Raw genomic sequence first — 15464 nt, forward strand, 5'->3', positions numbered from 1 at the left:
TGAGTTACTGCGCCGGGGATTTTCTCAAGAGTCTGAATAGATCGTGTTTTGTTATACAACTGCAGTTATATGCTGCCCTGGTACTTGAATTATTCTTATGTATGGCTTCTGGTTATCTTGTCGCCCACTACAGGTAGATTAGATGTGTCTTTATACGTGTTCAAGATACAAAAAAATCGTCTTTAAAACTAGTTGTTCGGCTACTAGAAGAATCCAATTCAACTTTTTAGTCGATCTGATACTTGGTCGGATACCTGATCATTGTGACAATGCGTACCATTCATCTCCTACTGATGTATAAGCTAAATCGAACCATCGGCCAAAAACGACTAAAAACTATGCAGTGTGTGGTGAATTTTATAATGCTAAGAGTTTTAAACTTTAGGGACTTGTACATATATAATATCAAGTAAGTATCTTCAGGCAGATATCCCAAAAACATGAAATCTACCCCGAAATCGAAATGGTCTAGACTAAACGACCTCGGAATTCTCCCAATTCCTCAGGGCATATTGGTTACTTTGATTCTTCTGTTAATTTAATTTGCCGAGTAGGAACTTGTATTTCACGCAGGGGAAATCTATACATTGGTTTCAGAAATTAAAATGTTAACCGCATTCAACCGCTTTTCAAATTAAGCTACTAATTTATTGCTACACATTATTAAAGGACCAGTGACGTGTAAGTTTGCGTAAAACTTCAAAGCTGCTAAACGAATGTTCTTGCCGTTTTAAACAAAAGGAAAAGTGATTCATATGATTGATTCGAGCTAGAATTAAAAGATTTTTTTTTTTCAGTAAAAATTAAACCCACTCATGATTACTAAAAGTATATTTAGCTTAGATGGAAGCGTAAACAAGTCTACTAGTGCAACCCACATTGCTAGTCAGCTTTTAAAAAAATAGATTGTATCTCTACACAAACCATCAACTATATGTATAGTATATGGTAGCTTTAAAGTAAATAATTATGTTGATTGAGGTAGATATCCTGAAAATGCAAATAGATACAGTTAAAATCAATACATTACTGTGTGTATTCGGGAAATGTAATATTTAATTTGAACTACGGACTGTATATATGGAGTTGTACATAGATTTGTACGTAAATACGTTATGTTCGATAAAACTCGGTCACCTGTAATTAAAACCTTGAGGGTGTTATTACAAAAAAAATAAAAAGTCGTATGTCAATTTCGAATTATAAAAAAAAAAACACATATTACACATTCATATTACTTTTTAACTTTTTTGTAATAGCACTGTGAATGTCTTACAAAAGTATTATAGAGAAGCGGTCAAAGAAAAGCGTTTGGTCGAATATTGGAGAATTTGGTTTAGCAAGCGAATCCGGCTGAACATTTATTTCTACAGCTACGGAAGGTCTCGAGCAATGGTGTAACCACTGACTCATATATAGCTGTATGTACAGATGACACACATAAGCCTACCTCAATCTGTCTTCTTCAATAGATTTTCAACCATATGACAATAGTGGAAGGTAAAATTTCGACTTGTAAAATTTGACAGACTAAGACTCTGATATGGATTTTGATTAAACTTTATGTCATCATTATCATCATATCAGCCATAGGACGTCCACTGCTGAACATAGGCCTCCCCCTTAGATCTTCACAGATACCTGTTGGAGGTGACCTGAATCCAGCATCTTCCGGCGACCTTTACAAGGTCGTATATAACTGAATGTAATATCCATTTATCAAAAAAATATTTCACATTAATTTCAATTTTTTTCATACTCATGCAGTCTAAAACCCTAAACATATTTTACTCTTGTTCAATTAATATTATCATCATCAGCATCAGCCAACAAACTACCAGGGCACTATAATTATGCAGATAGTCAACTAGTTAAACAGCTGTTGTTCTGCCTACAAATTACTGTCGCACCATTAACTCGACCAAACACTTAATTCAGCTGGTCATGGTAATACCATGCATTTTCCATCCATTAATTAATAGTTTTAAAACCATTTATCTTTGTAAGTCATGTAGTAAGTGGTGTTTTCATTATTATGTATGATACATCAGTGTTTATTTTAAAAGGCTCACTTTTATAATTTACTTAAAGGCAACCTTTCGCATTCACTATAAGTCAAATCTAAACCACAGGCGATTACTTAATTCAGGAGGTAAGAAACAAATCTGTTTAAAAACTGAATAACGATGTATTGAAAAGGCAGTCAGCAAATTAGAGAAAACCTACCACGGCTCTGATAGAGGTGGGTTTAAGTCATTATCTGCCTAGCCTTTTCCCAACTATGTAGGGATCGGCTTCCAGTCTAACTAGACGCAGCTGAGAACCAGTGTTTTACAAGGAGCGACTGCTTATCTGACCTCCTCAATCTAGTTAGCCGGATAGAGGTGGGCTAAAGTCTGACAGTGGCAAAAATAGGGGATTGTTTCTATAAAAACCCAATAATTTTCTACAAATTATAACTATCACACGTAGGATGCGGTTCTCAATTCGGATGTACCTATTTCCACATAGCAACAACACCAAAACATACATACCATACAAGCATTAATTTCACACATACTCGACACTCCTACAAAGAGTTTGTATAACGAGTTTCCGCAACCAAGAGAAACTCCATGACGTTGATTATCATGTGTCTGAGTGGAATATTGCATTTTCCACTTTGAATATGGCGAATTTTAAAGTTATTTTGGTTTTACATAGGGGTTTTGATGTGCGATGTGTGTAGAATTATTTAAATTAACGCGTAACATGGAATATTTGCATCACTACGCATGGTAGGTTTTGAACACGTACATTTTTGGTACTCATCTGTGTTCAAAACTACTTTTTGAGTGTTCATCATCCCCTAGTACTTTTTGCAGTCTATCTACATGCATGCCTTATCCCAAGTAGATCAAATACATCAAATGAAACATGCTTAATGATTTACATTATATTATTTGAATTTGTGTGGTAAGCACGAGCATAAAGAACAGTAAGCCACTGTAAAATTTTGTGCTGAAATAAGTACAAACACGAAAAAAAGTAAATTAAATTGTTCTCACTCCTGGTCCATTTCAGTCATGGCCTGCTTTAGTCAACATTTACAAAGTGATGCGTTCATGACAGGCTCCCCCTGAGACTATCCCACCACAATGAAGCGTGCACATTTGACAAAATACACTGATCAATCACACCCCTGTTTGTGCTCTCACTTGTTTTGATGAAATGGAACGCTAGCGTGAAACGTAACGTAGAAGCATTGTTATGAATAATGTAACTGTCTGCTATTTTCTGTCTTCCTGGTATCGATTTGAGGCTTCGACGTTTGTTTGTAATTTTACCCGACTGCGTTGAAGAAAAAAGGTGGTTACTTTTGTAATGGTAGCTATGAATTAATGAAATATTTTCTATGCTAACCAAGTAAAGTTAATTTTATACTTATTTATAATTTAGCTATTCTATAAATAATTAAGGACACTTTTATTTGTAATATTGATTTTTAAAAAACATTAATTTGCAACTCATTTAATGCTTTTATATCTGGAATGTGGCTGGGTTCACGTCAATAGATATGGAGATGGGTTGGGAACTCACTAAATTTTTGACCTCGGTCGACGTCTTGATTATTAATCAGCATATTATAGAAGACTACATTACTAGAAACTCCTCCAATAGAAAATATAATAAATACCAACTGTTTCCAAGCTGTCTCATGCGCTCAACTGGAAAGATCTTTTCAAATTAGTTCAGTAGTTTTGAAGCCTTTATTTAGGGTACAAACAAACAAACTTTTACTCTTTATTATCTTAGCATAGATTAGTGTAGAAATATAGATATGTAGAATAGAAGGCAACAACATAATACCTCCCCAAAACTGAAAATGCATGGCATGAACTATATTCATCAGACTAATTGTACGTGCTACCGCAACAAACGCGCAATTAATGATAAACACAAACATACATAGTTTCCATGGAATCTCATTCACATTAGGTATGTGCCCTTGAAAACAGTAAATGAACAGTTAAATTGACATTGGTTGAAACATAAATTAAAAGGAATTTACACAATAACTTTTTATGTACTTACTGAAAGAAATCTAATAAAAACTAGCTTCATCAGCCATCACAGCGGTTCCACCAGCGTCCGGTGGAGATTCCTTTGCGCACCTAGATCTACCTAGAACTAGTATACAGCCTTCATCGATAAATGGGCTAAATCTAACAATAAAATAATCTTCAAAATCGGACAAGCAAACAATCAAACAAACTTGTCAGCTTCATAATATTGCGGTGGGTTGCACCTGCACCATTTAACTGGAACGATATTCGAAATTTTCAGTTGTCAAATAGCCGGTAAAGTATTTGGCTGATTATAGTTTGGTTATCATTATAGTTAAATGGTGCAAGTCACCCTGATTACATCTATAATTTAACTTTCTATAATTTAAACTTTATAACACTTATGTTTTTATATACTTTACGTTTGTAATGATGTTGGTGTGCCAATAAATAAACAGTATAGATGAACCTTCGTAACACCACCGTTGAAAAAGTGTACAAGGTACCTGGATCGAACATTTCGTCAATTACGTTTAAGACCCAATAGAGTGACCCTTAAGCCATTAACAGGACTACGAGTACCTACTAAAAAAATCATGGGAAAACATAATAGCACTTACAACACGTGGGAATCGAACCCGGGACCTTAACGAGGTATTAAAAGTAAATTGCTTATTCGTAGCTATTGAAAAAAGGTTTCAGTTGGGAAAGAAATAATTAAATTCTTCGTTTACTGCAGGTGACTTTTCCTACGATTATTTTTATTCAAAGTTAAGTATATATAATATACCTATAATAATATGTCTCCTCTGCATCGACCAATTCTTTGAATTGGCAAAATAAGTCCCACAACAAATAAAAATGCTTGTTATGCCAAAAATACTCCTTTTATACTCACACCTACGAGAAATCGAAGGTAGATTGTAATCTGCCACCAAAGGATACTGTGGGTTTCTTCATACAAAGCCAAAGTACTTATGTACCGAGTCAGTGCAAAGTAAAATGAACAAGAATATCTCCTTGCGACGACCAATTTATACCCCTCCAACCTTTTACTTAGAATCCCTGATATGTACGGGTAGGTATTATATCCCACACCGTTTTAGACACCCACTTGACTGAGATTCTAGCTAACAACAAATTATTTTAACAAAGCATTTTGCAGGTTAATGATGTTATTTATCTGTTGTTTTTAGAAATTCGTTAGCCTATAAATAAATATAATTGAAATTTCTAAGCAATAAAATGAAAATAAATTTCCAATGAAAAAACAATAAGTATTATTTTGACAGACGAAAAACTAATTTCTTAAAAGACATTTGGAATTGAAATAGAATAAATGTTAACTGTAGTAAGATGTAAATTGAAGTAATAATAAAAACGTTTGGAAACATTGAATTATTCATAGATGCTTGAAAAGGCTGAAGTTTGGTGAGCTCCTTTGTAAGGCTAGGCTTACAGAAATGGTGATTTCACCTCGAAGAGCTAGTAATGGTAGAATTTCCCCCTAGGGCACCGTTAACTTGTACGTTTCCTACCATCGAACAGTTGCTAGGTACTTGTGGTAACTTCTTGTTCTCGATCGGTAAACTTCGAGAGTTCGGTAACAGAATACGTGAATATTCAGGAATAACTAGGAATTGATTTTGGTGCGATATTTATTTACTGGGGTTTTGATTGATATGGAATACGACACGTAATTGCTCGCTTACACTATAACTATCGTATCGTCAATTTTAAAAACCTTAGTTACGGTTTTTTTTAATAATAAGTAAATCGTAAAACAAGTAATAAGCGTATTTTTTTAGTCCCATGTAAAATTATTTGGTAATCTTCAAATTGTTAGGTAGGTACATGTAGGTAGTGTGATGGTAGGTACATATATGTAAATTAAAATATAACCTATCTTGTATCAAACATACCTACACTCCTCATTATTACTTGAAACCCAATCTAAAGATAAAACCCTTTCAAAAGTAATTAATATTATAATTGGTGAACGAACCCTTCACTTCACAAGTTCATTCAATCGTTCCATTCACGAGTGTAACGTATGACGTAACATCAAAAAGGTCCGATCACTTACAGAAAGGTTTTTCATAAAACCTATGGTAAGTAAGAACATAAGCCGCTTACTTAATTAAATTACTTAGTTAATAAAGATGTTGATAAAAGTTCATGGTTATCATTCAGAGAGTGTAATCCTCTCTTAAGCGGTTGATTAAGACAGATATGCCGCTAGGTTAAGTTAGACCCTCGAAATCGTTTTATGAAATTCTGAGAACGTTTTGAACATTTGTGTTCAGACGCAATTAACTGGCTATTACAACCAGGAATATTTCCAAATAGCATCAATTTAAATGAAGTACCCGTTTCGTGGTTTCATTAATTATTTGCCTTACTAATTAAACTTAATTTTCGGCTGTTTAAAGAAAATTGCTCGGTTAATAAAATGGAAGAGTTTCGGTTTAAATTGATCGGTTTATTTAATCTTTTAATTACTTATGTGGTTGTTAAATAGCATTGGTAACACTAAAGAGATATATCTTATTTAGGTTTAAAAATATACTGAATATTACATCCTTCCACGGCGGTTTAACGATTTTTTTTTATCTTCGTTCTTCTTCTTTATTATCATTCATTGTTTTGTACATATGTACCTCCTGTTTTTTTTATTCTACTACATTCGATTATAAAAAAAAATCGTTAAACCGCCGTGGAAGGATGTAATATTCAGTATATTTTTAAACCTAAATAAGATATATCTCTTTAGTGTTACCAATGCTATTTAACAACCACATAAGTAATTAAAAGATTAAATAAACCGATCAATTTAAACCGAAACTCTTCCATTTTATTAACCGAGCAATTTTTTTTAAACAGCCGATAATTAAGTTTAATTAGTAAGGCAAATAATTAATGAAACCACGAAACGGGTACTTCATTTAAATTGATGCTATTTGGAAATATTCCTGGTTGTAATAGCCAGTTAATTGCGTCTGAACACAAATGTTGTAAATATTTCGTGTGAAACCATTCAAATGAAAACCTTTAACAAGAATTTATCAGAAACAGGAAGTAAGAAAGTTTCATAACTTTTCCAAACCAGGAAGAAATCGCACCTAAAAATAAATCTCACTCACCTTATCAGAAACTTCCATTACTGCCGGAAACACAATACAGTTCGAAAACAGTAACTTTCACATATTCATTTTGTTTTTCCAACAAAGAAAAAAAAACTAACCAATCACCAAGGAGTTTTACAATGTTCTTAAAACTTACACAGCTTTAACACGAAAATTAAAAAAAAAGTTTTAAAATTTAAAATTGGAGTCACACATTTTTGTTACTGGCACAGTGTAATTTTTTTTAAGATATTGAAATTTGAATTTTCCGTTGGCGGGCTCGGGTCGCGGAGCGCGCGCTTCACTCCGCCTGTCCCAAACATTTTATCACACTGAACATTGGTGAAATCTGCCATTAGGGACGTACCGAGATCTCGACTTTTATTGTTCGCAATAATGTTCGCTATCGAAAACAATATCACACGGTCGCGCGGAACAAATAAACACTGCAATAAACGCCTTGCAGTCTTTTTTATTGGATGTTGTGAGTTTTATTGCTTAAAAAAGTATGTTGGTAAGGAAGGGCTTTCTTAAGAAGTCACTGAATCTTATCATAAGTTAGAGCCCACTCATGGTCAATTTTACTGAATCACGATTTTTTTGAGCCTGAATGAAAAAACTGATGAAAAAAAAATATGAACTTCCCTAATAGTAAACCCAAAGTTGTACTAACATTTAGATTAGCAAAAGTCTGAATGGATGATCTTTTGCTATTTTCACAGCAATAAGATAAAATAAAAAATTATTACATTCAGAAACCAAACAAGATCCAATAAACTCCAGAACACTTTTAAAGTGGTAGGAATAAAACCAAAACCACTAAACAAAAAATAAATATAATCTTATCACTCATCGACTAGCTACTATCGACACATTACCCCTCACTAGTTCGTCTCGAGCGCCCGTCACGCACTGTCCATGCTCGGGAACAACATTGGTCGAGTTCGCGCATGCGCTGTAGATGTTTTTCTCAACTCGACTCGGATCGTCTATACTGGGCCTATAAATCTTTGGATCGAGACGAGGCGGCCCATTTGAGACTATCACAGGTTTTTGTAAATATCTACATAAGTTGACCGCCCCTGACATTGTGGTTCTTTCAATGGGATGGTAATTAATACTTGTTTTTTTTGGGTGGAGAAGTTTTAATGGGTATTGAAAAGATTGAGCTTAGTAGTAATTTTGTATTTTGTAGTTTGCAGTAGGTACTTACCCCTACAAAATGACCGTGAATTGGTCTAACTTATTACTTAGGTAATAAGATGTCTATGTACTGAAAACCTCTCCAACCTCTTTATGCTGTGCCCTACCAGGTCTATATTGTTTCAACTTTATAAAAATACCACATGTATAACATATGGAACGCAAATAAATATTTGAGTATTGAGTACTTATGCCTTATTATTAGTAGTACCTACTCATGTCTACAAAAAACCTAATATTCTATTGAAAAAAAACTTCGCATAGGCGTTGCATGGCCTATAAGTGGCACTTACACTAAATTATTAATCATAGGTATAAGTCGCATATTATGTACCTACATCAGTATAAAAAATACAGTAAAGAAGAAATACCTACAAACGATTTAAAATCAGAATTACGAACCAGAACAAAATTACCCATAACTTTATTGATTTCCGTCACTTACACGAATATTAGACATTTAAATAAAACTACTTTTACGGCTTTTATCGCGGTTATATTAATATTATTTAATCCCGACGTTTCGGATCCTTTACAGCATCCATAGTCACAGGCAGACTGAGGTGTTGGTCGGCTTGATATTTAGTCTGGTTGATATTTTAATTACACACAGCTACTCTACATTTTTTGATTTACTATTGACAATCCGATTCACGCAAAACGAGCTCTCTGTATCCTAAGGTCTAGCAGTTTTTTTATGCTATTTTTATCACAGTCAAATGTTTTCAAATGATAAGAAAAACATTTCAGTAAGCTTTTCTTTTACCTACCGCACGTTAACAAAATGTTCCAGAACTCGTAGCAGCGTAGCCTCGTAGCCGCGAAGCCCTGCGTAGCACGTAGCAAGTCTACGAGCCGCCGCCTACGCAGTTATCTCGCGAAACATTATAATTCACTTAGCTTATCACTTCCTACGAATCTGGTAAAAGGGAAAGAATTCAAAATGTTCCATAGTACGTGAATTTATCTCTTAAAATTTACATACAGTGTAACGTTGTACGTTAATGTCAACGTTTTAAAATACTTGCCTTTTGTTTTTAATCAAAATATTAATATAAGGTGGGTAGAAAAATAAATAAATAAATGTAATGTCTACCTACGGTTGCGTTTAGAAACGCGTACAATTATTTGTTTCGTTAATTAAGTATTATTTATTTCTTTTACTAAACTGATTAACGTATTTTTAAATTCATATTTATTATAACAACTTGGGTCTAGAAATAAAAAATTGTAACTTAATCAAAACTTAAAAACAAACAGTACGTAGTCATTATCTGTATCGGTGCAACGGCAAGTTAAACCAAATTGGACTTCACGTCATTGTGATATGGTTTCGATTCTTTTACCTGGACTGCTGTACCAATGCAAATCGGATTCGTTCGCTACTCATTCACGGGCGTGTACCGTGAGGTTGGTTAGCTGCTTTAGCGACTCGACCATTTTTTTAAAATATCATCACGGAAGACACACGTTCACGCGCTCCTTACAAGCACTCACTTTTGCCAGTCCTTAGTGCGTGACGTTAATCGTGGTCTTAACGGTTTTATTTTATAATTTTGAAAACATATTTTTCAAATTTCGTTTAACTTATTCTCTATATTGTAGAATCAGTGCATCTCCCCGTATTGGGTAAGTGTTGAACAATTCGTGTAATTGCTACCACCCACCTATTGGGTGACCGTTGGCAAATGACTTGCAGATTTCATCTTTTCTTGCTTTGCACATTGTCGCATCATTTGTAGCCTTTTTCATCATCATAAGCAGTCAGGGTTATTCTTTTCATTTGCTTATCCCTGCATCTTATTTTTTATATGTTTTATACATTTTATATAAAAATTACATTTCAGCTGTTCTCTGTAAACTCCGATTCTGACTGTGAATTTGCACACATTCGCCTTAAGCGCACTGAGCTTCTGCTTCCTGCTTCCGCGGCAAACACAGTCAGAGGAGGACAATCAGAAATGGACATTTATTTGAATGGATGTAAATTCCAGGGTCCAAAGTTCGGGTTCAAAGTTCGGCTTAAACTCCGGGCCACGGCTGATCCGTTGGCCGAACGTCGACAGGCACCGAGAGGCACCGTGCACCGATTACCCTCTACCATACTGCATCACCATCTGCGGGTCGTCCACCCTGAAGCGCCTCCTCGGCTGAGCGTCATCACCGGACATCCCTCCACGTGAAGCCAGGACAGTGCTAGCGCGCTTTACCTCCATATAACGAAATTAATTTTTGCTGACGGGCATTCGAATCGCGACCTTGAAATAAATTTTTATGTTCACTATGTGGGGTTTAATTTGAAATCTAAACCGTCCACACGCTTAACGTGACATTGGCGCCCTTTTCGTGGTTTATATATGGTCGGTAATATATTTTTTTTGTTCTATGGAGGTAGTAGTGCTTTTTGGTGTTTTGTGTGCGTTCTTTATGTTTTTTAGTTTTGTGAAACGTTTTTTTTCTTTTGGTTGCATAGTAACTAAGGTGTACGTCACATTTGTTTTGTAATATGTAACATTTTAAATATTAATCAATGATTGATATTATCAAAGTGCAGTCACAGTCCGAAACTTGACACACACTAGTACAATTGGCCGTTAATTTTGTTTTTTCAAAGTTTTTTTTAGCCGTCATTATAGTTATTGTAAATTACCCACTGTTTCTTAAATAAAATTTTGCTTCGAATTTCTTGCATAAAGTACTATCAACGGCATAATTTGGTGGACACTTAATTTTTAAATTTTTTTTTTTGTTTTTGGTTACAACAAGTTAATTTTATTACATCTTCAGTACAGTCGACAGTGTAAATTAATACTTCATTATTGTTTTTAACAAAATTTTTTTTAACACCTTATTTTTTTATATAAACGGTACAATCATAAATGTATGTATTGCAAATTACTATTACAGTCGGCAACATTATTTGTCTCTTTTATTAAAAATAAATTTGTTTGTGTATTTAATGTGCGTACACATTAGTTACGAAATTTGCTTTGTTTTTTTTTATTTTTTTGTTGCAATTTTTTTTTTGGTTGCAATTTTTTTTTTTTTGTTTTGTCACACGCTTATTTTAGTTAACATTCTTCTCCGTGGAAAAACAACCAAGACGTTACTTAGTTAAAAAATTGTAACAGACGGAGTATTTTTTTTAATTTCTAATTGTTTTTTCACGTTATTGAGTTGTTCAACATTCACCCAATCACTTTTCGCATAATTTTTTTTTTTTATTCAATCTTTCTTCGCTATGGCTTATCCAGTTAAGTTTATGTCGCTTCAAAAGGCTGAGCTTGAGTACGAAGTCTCTATTAGGGGTGAATCTCCAGCTACTACAGTGCAGGAGTTGCGCAAACAAATTGCTAAGTGTGGGCCATTGTTTCCTTCGGAAGACATCCTCACTAGTCCGTTCGATTCAGCAGTCGACCTTAAAGGAGTTTTGGATGTTCTTGAAAGGGTTAACAATAATTTAGAATCTACTTCAATAGATAAAAACACATTGTTACGGAGTCAAAATTTACTTAACCATGTTTATCACCGTCTTAATCGTATTGCATTTGATGACAAATTAGAGGAGACTTACGACCAATGTGTTGGCCTTTTCAAGAGCACTTCTGCAAAGCTTACTTCGCTTAATGATTCTGCTGTGGATCCTCTAGCTACCACTAGTACGGACTGCTCATCCGTTCTTACTGCGACACCTGTTAATGTTTCCGTCACTTGTGAAGGCAACATTAACAAATTTTCGAAGATAAGATATGATGGCAAGTCTTGCGTACGTGCATTTATTCAACGTTGTGAAGAATTGTGTCAGGCTAAAAATATTTCTTATAATAAAATATTATCTAACGCTACAGAGATATTTATCGGCGAAGCATTGCATTGGTACAGAAGTGTCAGGGATACGATTTCGAGTTGGAACGATCTTACACTGGCGTTGAGACGTGATTTCGATGAGTCTGATTATGACTACAGACTGCTTACAGAGATACGGACTCGTACACAGGGTGAGACTGAAAATATCGTCATTTACTTATCTATTATGTCTGGACTCTTTTCGCGACTTTCAAAGAAGGTGTCAGAGGAAGATAAATTGGAGATAATCCTTCACAATATTCGTCCAATCTACGCGAATATCCTTGCATCTGTTTCGGAAATAAATTCCATTGACGTATTGCGAACCCTGTGTCGGAATTATGAAAATATCCAGTCACGATTTTCTCAATTTAAGGAACCCCCTAAACCGTCCTCGAATACCTTAGCTCCTGAATTAGCATATTCAGGACAATCTAATAGTAAGCATTATTCTAAATTTAATAATAACAACACATATGGTAAAAATTTTCACAATAACAATAGGCAAAATAATAATCAAAATATTTATAATAATAACAAAGGTAATAATAATTCTACAGCTAAATATGTTCATGCAGTCGGTACTCCTAATCCTAATTCTAACCCTAATCCTAAACATAATACTAGTTCTAAAATGCGCTACTGCCCACGTTGTCGCAATAACACACATAATCTAAGGCAGTGTACAAGCAAGGATGTGGTAGTATGTTTTTCTTGTGGTCGTGAGGGCGTGAAAGCTCCTGATTGTCCAAACTGCAGCAAGGATAATAAGGAAAAAAACTAATTACAGAGAACCGTGCAAATAATAAATTTGATAACCAAGAGTGGCAGGATTGGTTACAAACAATTAGGTTATTTTTTAAATCGTATAACATCTACACGGTTCTCGAGGATAAAGGAGACTGTGATGATAGGCCTTATGTATCTGTTCTGATTAACGATCTTACCGTCTCGGGTCTTCTAGATTCCGGTTCCGCGGTAACCATTATAGGCAACAGTGCTCATAACATACTTAAAGATTATGGCTTGCCACTTATTGAAAACGATTGCATTACAGTAACGGCAGCAGGAGGTCAAAATTTAAATAGTTTAGGTTATATTAATTTACCAATAAAATTCGAGAATCAATTTCACATTTTGAAGGCACATGTCATTCCCGATATTAAAAGGAACCTGATTTTAGGCATAGATTTTTGGCGTAAATTTAAGATATGTCCAAAATATACTGGTAGCGTTACAATGTTTAATGACATTAATTGCTCATTAGATACTCCTCAACATTCCTTCATACAAGGCTATACTAATCTTGATGAGGCACAAAAGAAACTGGCGGATAGTGTCATCAAACAGTTCGAAGACATTTCTTTTCATCGCAAAGGTTTGGGCGTAACGAGTCTTATCCAGCACCGCATTGAGACGGGTAACGCAGCACCGATTCGTCAACGGTACTACCGACTGTCACCGGAGAAGCAGCGTATTTTGATTGAACAGGTGGATGAAATGCTTTCACTCGACGTAATCGAGCCTTGCGAGAGCGCATGGTCATCTCCTGTTCTGATCGTAAATAAAAAGAACGGCCAGCCTCGGTTTTGCCTTGATAGTCGCAAACTTAATTCGGTGACTAAGCGCGATGCCTATAATCTCCCTTACATATCGGAGATTTTAGACAACTTACGAGACGCGCGCTATTTATCAAGTTTAGACCTATCCAAGGCTTTCTGGCAAATACCTATCGCTGCTGAAGACCGTGAGAAGACAGCGTTTTACGTTCCTGGCAGGGGCACCTTTTGTTTCAAGCGTACTGCTTTTGGCTTGACAAATGCACCGGCTACTCAGCAGAGACTCGTTGACCTTTTGTTTTCCGAGTTTGGCCTAAAAGTCTTCGCTTATTTGGATGACGTCATCATCATTTCTGAAGACTTCAATAGTCACATGACACTACTTTTGCGCGTTTTAGACAAGTTGAAACAGGCTAACTTAACTGTTAACCTCGAAAAGTGCAATTTCTTCAGGTCACAGCTCAAATACCTCGGTTACGTGGTCGATAGCACTGGGCTACGTACAGATCCAGCCAAGGTTGAGGCTATACTCAATTATCCGACGCCTAAAAGTCGGAAGGACCTCAAACGTTTTCTTGGTACTGCCACATGGTACAGACGTTTCGTTCCGAACTTCAGCACTATAGCGGGGCCCTTAAATAAGTTGACTTCCTCCAAAAAGGGCACTCCTCCCTTCAAATGGACTCCAGAAGCTGACTCTGCATTCCAAAAACTTAAGGAGTGTTTAGTTTCTGCCCCCGTACTTTCATGTCCAGATTACTCTAAGCCGTTTGAAGTACATACGGATGCTAGTAGTTACGGTGTCGGCGCAATGCTTACTCAGTCAATAGATGGCAAGGAACATCCAATTGCCTACATGAGTAAGTCATTGACTGCTGCCGAGAAGAACTACAGCATAACCGAGCGCGAAACGTTAGCTGTCATTACCGCTCTTGAGCATTGGCGTTGCTATATTGAAAACGGACAACAGTTTACTGTCTATACCGACCACAGTGCGCTCAAATGGTTCTTGTCATTAAGTAACCCTACTGGTCGACTGGCACGATGGGGCGTACGTTTATCAGCCTTTAACTTTGTTATTAAGCACCGACGTGGTGTAGACAACGTCATTCCCGACGCTTTGTCTAGGAGCGTACCAGTTAGTGCCATTGGTTCTTCCACTTATGTGGACACTAAAGACCCTTGGTACAAAAGTATTTACCACGGTTGCCTAAATGACCCTTCAAAATTTGCAAACTTTATTATTAAAAATAATAAACTGTTCCGGCTTTCTAAAAATAAGCATGAAATGACTTCTGAATTCTCGTGGAAGCAGGTCGTTCCTACTGAATTTCGCGAGCCCATAATTCACGAAAATCATTCCGAGCCTAAAGCAGGACATATGGGCATTTTTAAAACTTACCGCCGTCTTGCGTTACGTTATTACTGGCCAGGGATGTATAAGGACGTTGTTAAATTTGTTAGTACTTGTGATAAGTGCTTAGCCTACAAAGCCCAGAATCATCAGCATTTAGGAGAAATGGGTCGTCCTAAACAATGTTCACGACCATTTCAAATGATCTCTATAGATCTAATGGGACCTCTTCCTACTACAAGAAAGCAGAATAGCTACATATTAGTTATAACTTGTTGTTTTTCAAAATTTTGTTCGATTTTCCCAATTAAAAGAGCAACTGCCGAAATAG

The sequence above is a fragment of the Helicoverpa zea genome, chromosome 19 (genome assembly GCF_022581195.2).
Source record: "Helicoverpa zea isolate HzStark_Cry1AcR chromosome 19, ilHelZeax1.1, whole genome shotgun sequence".
Classification (NCBI taxonomy): domain Eukaryota; kingdom Metazoa; phylum Arthropoda; class Insecta; order Lepidoptera; family Noctuidae; genus Helicoverpa; species Helicoverpa zea.